The 7,406-nt window shown below is 38.9% G+C and overlaps 1 non-coding gene across 1 annotated transcript; it reads right to left on the reverse strand.

Moving 5' to 3' along the window:
* Window positions 1-6,894: 6,894 nt before the first annotated feature.
* LOC135149800 (small nucleolar RNA R71) lies at window positions 6,895-7,001 on the reverse strand. Its single transcript, XR_010288015.1, has one exon. It is a non-coding gene; the product is annotated as a small nucleolar RNA R71 (small nucleolar RNA).
* Between the last annotated feature and the right edge of the window lie 405 nt (window positions 7,002-7,406).

Genomic DNA, 7,406 nt, shown 5'->3' on the forward strand with positions numbered 1-7,406 from the left:
TTTGCCATCAGGGAAAAAAAATAGCAGAAAAACAGAGCAAACCAGCCTAAAAACAGAGGCACACCAACAAATCTAACAAATATGACTGAAAACAGAGCCAACCAACAGAGATAAAAACAAGAAAACTAACTTACATCATAAAAGTTACTTTAGTTCATCACTAAACTAAGAATCAAATTAAATTACATCATGAAAGTTGAATTAGTTCATCTACATCTCGCATGTAACTAGTTGTGTCCTCCTCGTCTAAATCAACATCCGGGAAATTCGGCACAAAGCACTCATTCTCAAGTTCTACTTCCACGGATCCCTCATTTTCTTCATCATTGTCCTCATAATAGTTTTTCTCGGTAATTTCAACACCACGGACCATAGTTTATCAAGAGGATCATCTATGTAACATACTTGCTTAACGTGTTTTGCCAACACAAATGGATCATTAAAAAACCCCAACTTATTCAAATTAACCAATGTATAACCCAAGTCATCTACCTTAGTCCATTTGTTCATATCAATCCAATTACAACGAAAAATTGGGATCCTAAAGCTGTTGTAGTCTAACTCCCATATACTTGTTATAACTCCATAAAATGTAGGTGAGGCATGCTCAACAATTTGATCCTTACCCTGCACAACCATGGTATCAGCTTGTACACACACGCCACTGCATTGAACATTACGTGCATCATCACGATCTTTGGTGCTAAAGGTAATCCCATCCATTTGTAACCATTGAATGTAGGGACATCCTTATTGGGCCCATCTGCGATCCATCTTATTTCTTGTGATATCTCCTTTTCGTCAAGCAAACCTGAAGCAATCTACCCAAGACAACATAAAAGTTATAAAATGACTTATGTGACAATTTTAAAAATGCACAAAAATGCTATAAATAAAGGGCACATAATACCTTTTCTTTGAACCATTCTGGGAATGTCTCATTTTGCTTATTCTTTAGCCACATTTCATTATTTTCATTTGCTGGATATTTGGTCATCAAAAAACACATGTGTTCCCTGCATACAATTAGAAAATACTATGTAAATAATAGAATAATGATATATAATATGACAATTAATCAGAAAATTAAGAAATGACTTACTTAAAATATGGCCTAACCGTAGCCGTATTTTGTAAAACACATAAATGGGCTAAATGCAAATCATTGTAGCTCGGAGTTATAACTGATGCACCAGATAATGGCCTACAAACAACATCCTTCCTATGCCTACCATTTTTGGTAACCCAACAGTCGCTTCCTCATGGTTCACCAAACCTCAACAGCTTCTTCTGCAACATAGGCCTCAGCAATGCAACCTTATGCACGAGCCCAATTCCTTATATATCCTTTAAATATCTTCATATATCTCTCAAAAGGATACATCCATCTAAGAAAAATTGGTCCACAAAGCTCTACTTCTCGTACAAGATGGACCAAGAGATGAAACATAACATCAAACAAGGAAGGAGGGAAGTATTTTTCAAGTTGGCATAAGTTTTCCACCAGCTGGGATTGCATTTTCTCCAACTTATCAACCTCAATAACTTTACTGCAGATTGCCTTAAAAAAAAGACAGAATCTAATGACAGTGTTTTTGACTGTTTTTGCAGTGACGACCGTATCGCAATTGGGAGCAGGTGATGCAAGATCATATGACAATCTTGATATTTCATTCCAGTAAGTCGAAGAGTTTCTATCGAAGCTAAACTTCTAATATTTGAACAAAAGCCATCAGGCAACTTCATGCCAAGAAATGACGAGCAAACTACTTTTTTTCTGAATGAGTTAAATTCCAAGATGCCAATGGTAACTTCTCCTTTTTCCAGGAGTTTTTGGCCTTAGATCCATTTTATCCCCATTTCAGCCATGTCTAGCCGGACAGATTCCTTGTCTTTTGTCTTCGTGGGTATATTAAGCATATTACCAAGTAAAGCTTCGCAAATATTTTTCTCGATGTGATCACATCGAGAACATGCCTAACCGGCAAAAACTTCCAATACTCAAGTTCAAAAATATAGAAACCTTCTTAAAAATAGGTCGAACATCACCTTTTTTGAATCGAGGTTGGCGTTGTGTCTTACCAAAGACATGACACTTCAAATGTTTTGTTCTCTCAAGCACCTCCTCTCCGGTTAATGGAATTGGGGCAGTTTCCTTTTCCACTGTGTTATCAAAGTCTTCTTTCTTCCTACGATATGGATGTGAACGGGGCAACCACCTCCGATGCCTCATGACCACGCCGCACTTATGGTAATTAGCCAGCCTCGTTGCTTTTGTTCCATCAACGCAAACAGGACACGCATTATACCCTTTTACAATGTTCCCTAACAAGTTACTATAGGCTGGATTGTCACTAATTGTCTATAAACAAGATGCCTCGCAACAAAAAGTACTCCCTCTTGTATGCGTCATAAACTTGTTTTCCGGTCCATAACTTTTGTAAATCTTCAATGAGCGGCTGAAGGAACACATCAATATCATTGCCAGGTTCCTTTGGCCCGGATATCAATAAACATAGCATAATATACTTCCTCTTCATACAAAGTAATCCATCGGAATATCATCTCTTATACTCATAATGTCTATAATATCTAATCAACTTATACTCAAATGAATAATAAATACTCACCTGATACCAACTGCTCCACTAAATCATTCTTGCTCCTTCTCTATATGTATAAATTACCAAGTTCTATCCAAAACGAATATACACAAAACCGAATCATAGGCCATTAACTATTCACATACTCTATGAAGCTTCTGCTTTTAAACGCTACTTATTTCATATCGTAAATAGTTACACCATACGTCCTCACAGATGCACGTTATTACAACGATACATGACTCTCAAATCAATTATCTTCGCGTATTGCATCCGAGTTTCCTTCCCAGAATAGGCTGCCTTTAACATTCTGCCCAAACATTCTTTTTTCCGCTAATATGCCATACAATTTGAAAAGATTGCAGTCCACAACAGTATTTTTAAGGGCGCCTATTGCGCCAGAAATTATATGTCTAAGCAACAGCTAGCAAACAGATGCCCCCAGATCAAAATTATCCGGGGATTGAAATTCAAAAGAGTCGTCTCCCGTCTTTTAATACTTTTAAACCTAGGGACAATATTAGAGAGTAAAAGTTCTTGGGGTGGAAAACATTAAAAAGTCTCAAGTGAGGATGGTGGGGGGAGAGGTGTCCTGTCCTTTCCTCCCCCCCCCCCCCCCCCCCCCCCCCCCCCCCCCCCCCCCCCCCCCCCCCCCCCCCCCCTCATACACTACCACAGCTTGCGCATCCTCAATCCCCGATTCGCCGCCCCTCCTTTTTTTTTTTTTTTTTTTTTTTTGCCCTCGCATCTCCCCGCTCAAAACGAGTCAAGAATGAAACTACAAGTTGATTCTAATTTTTAAACAACCGAAATGAAGCTACAAATTGTTTTTCCACTTTAAACGAGTCTAGAATGAAGCTACAAGTTGTTTCCAACTTCAATCTAGCCAATATGAAGCAACAAGTTGTTTACGGCTCAAACGAGTCAAGAATGAAACTACAGTTGATTCTAATTTTAAACAACCGAAAATGAGCTTTAGTTGTGTTCAACATCAAACGAGTTGCGAATGAAGCTACAGTCGTTTTCCAACTTCAATCCAGCCAATAATGAAACAACAAGTTGTTTCCGGGCTCAAAACGAGTCAAGAAATGAAACTACACATTGTTTCAACTTCAAACGAGTCTAGAATGAAGCTCAAAGTTGTTTCCAACTTCGATCTAGCCAATAATGAAGCAATATGTTGTTTACCGGCTCAAAGCGGTCAGAATGAAACTGCAAGTTGATTCTAATTTTTTAACAACTGAAAATGAAGCTACAAATTTGTTTTCAACTTCAAACGAGTCTGGATGACTACATAGTTGTTTCCAACTTCCATCCAGCCAATAATGAAAGCAACAAGTTGTTTCCGGGCTCAGCGAGTCAAGATGAAACTGCAAGTTGATTCTAATTTTAAACAACCGGAAATGAAGCTACAAGTTGTTTTCAACTTCAAACGAGTCTGGAATGAAGTACATTGTTGTTTCCAACTTCAAATCCAGCATAATGAAGCAAACAGTTGTTTCCGGCTCAAACGAGTCAAGAATGTAAACTACAAGTTGATTCTAATTTTAAACAACTGAAAATGGCTACAAGTTGTTTTCAACTTCAAAGGAGTCTGGAATGAGCTAGATGTTGTTTCCAACTTCAATCCAGCATAATGAAGCAACAAGTTGTTTCCGGGCTCAACACGAGTCAAGAATGAAACTACAGTTGTTTAATTTTAAACAACCGAAAATGAAGCTACAAATTATTTTCCACTTCAAACGAGTCTAGAATGAAGCTACAAGTGGTTTCCAACTTCAATCGAGCCATAATGAAGCAACAGTGTTTACAGGCTCAAACGAGTCAAGAATGAATGAACACAAATTGTTTTCAACTTCAAACGAGTCTAGAATGAAGCTACAAGTTTGCATCCAACTTCGATCTTGAAACTACAACGTTGATTCTATAATTTAAACAACCGAAAATGAAGCTACAAGTTGTGTTTCAACTTCAAACGAGTTTGGATGAAGTTACAAGTCGTTTCCAACATCAATCCATCCAATAATGAAGCCACAAGTTGTTTCCGGGCTCAAACGAGTCAAGACATGAACAACTACAACTGTTTTCAACTTCAAACGAGTCTGGAATGAAGCTAAAGTCGTTTCCAACTTCAATCCATGATAAGTGGTATTTATACACACTTATAGGCCTTCATTTCCACTTAAATTGGTTGGTTGTACTTAAGTGTTTAGTGTCTTTTGATGTGTTTTTAGTGTTTTTCTGTGCAGGTCACGAGTTGAGGTGATGAAGTGATTTTCTATCATTTTAGGTTGTTTTTGGTGCATTATTTGCAAGAATAGAGAATTGTGGATTCATCACGACTTGGGATTTTGTGGGTACATCTTCTACAAACCCTCACGAGAACACACTCGTCCACTAGAGCTATCTAGGGGTTTAAAGGGCTTGTTGCATGTGCTAAATGCAACCGTGATCACCTACGGAAGTGGTACTAGAGCGAGGAAGGGCATGCACGCGAGAACGAGCTAAAAAACGAAGAAACGGGCTGCCAGTGGCAGACAGTAGCGCGCCCGCGCTAAAGCTTAGCGCGCCCGCGCTAGCTACTGTCCCCACTAGCGCGCCTGCGCTAGTTTAGCGCGGCCGCGCCCAGCAGAAGTGTCCCGGGCCGATTTTGAAGCTTTTCTGATGGATTTTAGCAGCGGTCGAGGCCCGGTTGACTTGGTCAATGTTTTATTTCTCATGTAAAACCCTAGCCTCCAAGTAGTTTTTATCATAGAATACGGATTATAGTTTTATAGTTTTTCTCTTGTAATCAAGCACATTATCAGTTTGTATTGGATCGTTCTTCGCGAGGAAGTGACAGTTTCGAGCGAGATCGTGAACATCAAATCTGTAACGTTGTGTTCTTTATTATTAATTCAAGCATTTTTATTCCGTTTAATTCTCGTAGTTTATTTATCATTTTCATTAGAACCCATGATGTCGATTAGTTCGATTATGAACTAACCGCCTTCATGGGATTCTAATGGATTTATCGATGTAGTCTAGTAAAGAATATTAATTACTTGATTTTGTGACGTACGTTGATTTCTTTGCATGAGCCGTGCTTATTCTTCTTAGGAGCGTAGCTAACTTCTAAGTTGTTTGTTAATTCTTTCTGAAGCGAGAGTGGATGATTGAATTTAGAACTATGCCATGTAAACATAGGATTATGTGAATGAAACATAATTTGTGGTAGACTTGAACTATTTTTATCACCCTGTGTAATCACGATAGACGACCTGTTATTAAACCTCTCTGCTTACACTACCGCTATAGAGATATAGGGTCTGAGCTTTGTTGGTGTCCATGAGATTTCTGTCTTAATTGCGGATTTTGATTGGTATGATATGTGTGCAACGAGAGTTGGCATGTATTACTTTCGTGTTGTCTGATTAGGATCAACAGTCGCATGTTAATCAGTAATTTCAATTCTAGATGAATTCGATAATGAAGTTAGAATCCCATGTGTTTTCCTATTCTGATTTTGATTAGTAAATTTAGTTATTAGTATAAAAGAAACACATCCTTGTTAATTGTCTTAGCAGTGAAATTTACTCATACATTGTTGCATAGGTGCGTATTCTTAATTCACCAGTCTCTGTGGGACGAACTTAATATATTACTTGTGATCACGTGCGCTTGCGTGTAGATTTTTGCGAACAAGTTTTTGGCGCCGCTGCCGGGGACTCGGTGTTAATTAATTAGTTTATGTACTTGTCATCAGTGTGCATTAAAATTCACTGACTAGGATTCTATTCTCTTCTCACTTTCTTCTTTCTTTATTTCAGGTACTTGGGTCGCGTTTATGCAAAACACGTTCTCAAACCCGCAAAGAAGCAATTGATTATCTTCTACTTCTTCTTCTGATTCTGAAACAATGACGGAACCTGAAGCAAACCAGACAGTAAGGCATTGAAGGATTTCTCTATGCCAAAGATCGATGATATCCAGTCAAGCCTTGTCAGCCTGCAATCGCAGCCAAAGGCCTTTGAAATCAAACCAGGAACTATTCAAATGGTCCAGAAATCGGTACAGTATGGGGGTTCTCCTACTGAAGACCCTAATATGCATATACGTAATTTTTATAGAGATCTGTGACACTTTCAAATTTAATGACGTCTCTGATGATGCTGTGAAGCTAAGGCTTTTCCCATTTTCACTGAGAGATAAGGCTAAGGATGGTTTACATTCTTTCCATCTGGTTCGATTACTACATGGAAGATCTAGCTCAGAAATTTCTCACTAAATTCTTCCCATGGCAAAGACTGCTGCACTACGAAATGCTCTATCTCAATTCTCTCAACAATCAGGAGAAACATTCTGTGAAGCCTGGGAGCGATATAAGGAGATGCTAAGGAAGTGTCCCCATCATGGCATGCCGGATTGGATGCAAATAAACTGTTTCTATAATGGTCTTGGACCTCAATCCAGACCTATGCTTGATGCTGCTTCTGGAGGTGCGCTATGGGCTAAAAGCTATGAAGAAGCTTATGATCTTATTGAAATGATGGCTGCTAATGAATATCAGAACCCTACTCAAAGACTTACTCAAGGGAAGGTAGCCGGAGTTCTTGATCTTGACACGTCGACAGCTCTTGCCGCTCAACTTAAGGCTCTCTCGATGAAAGTCGATTCTCTGGCTCACCAAGGAATTCAACAGCCAATCTCAATTTGCGAATTATGTGCTGGTACCCACGCTACTGATCAGTGTGCCATTTCTAGTGAATCAGTACAATTTGTGAGCAACTTTCAGAGAGGTCAACAGCCTGCTCCAGCTACTTA

This window comes from Daucus carota, chromosome 9 (assembly GCF_001625215.2).
Source record: "Daucus carota subsp. sativus chromosome 9, DH1 v3.0, whole genome shotgun sequence".
Taxonomy (NCBI): domain Eukaryota; kingdom Viridiplantae; phylum Streptophyta; class Magnoliopsida; order Apiales; family Apiaceae; genus Daucus; species Daucus carota.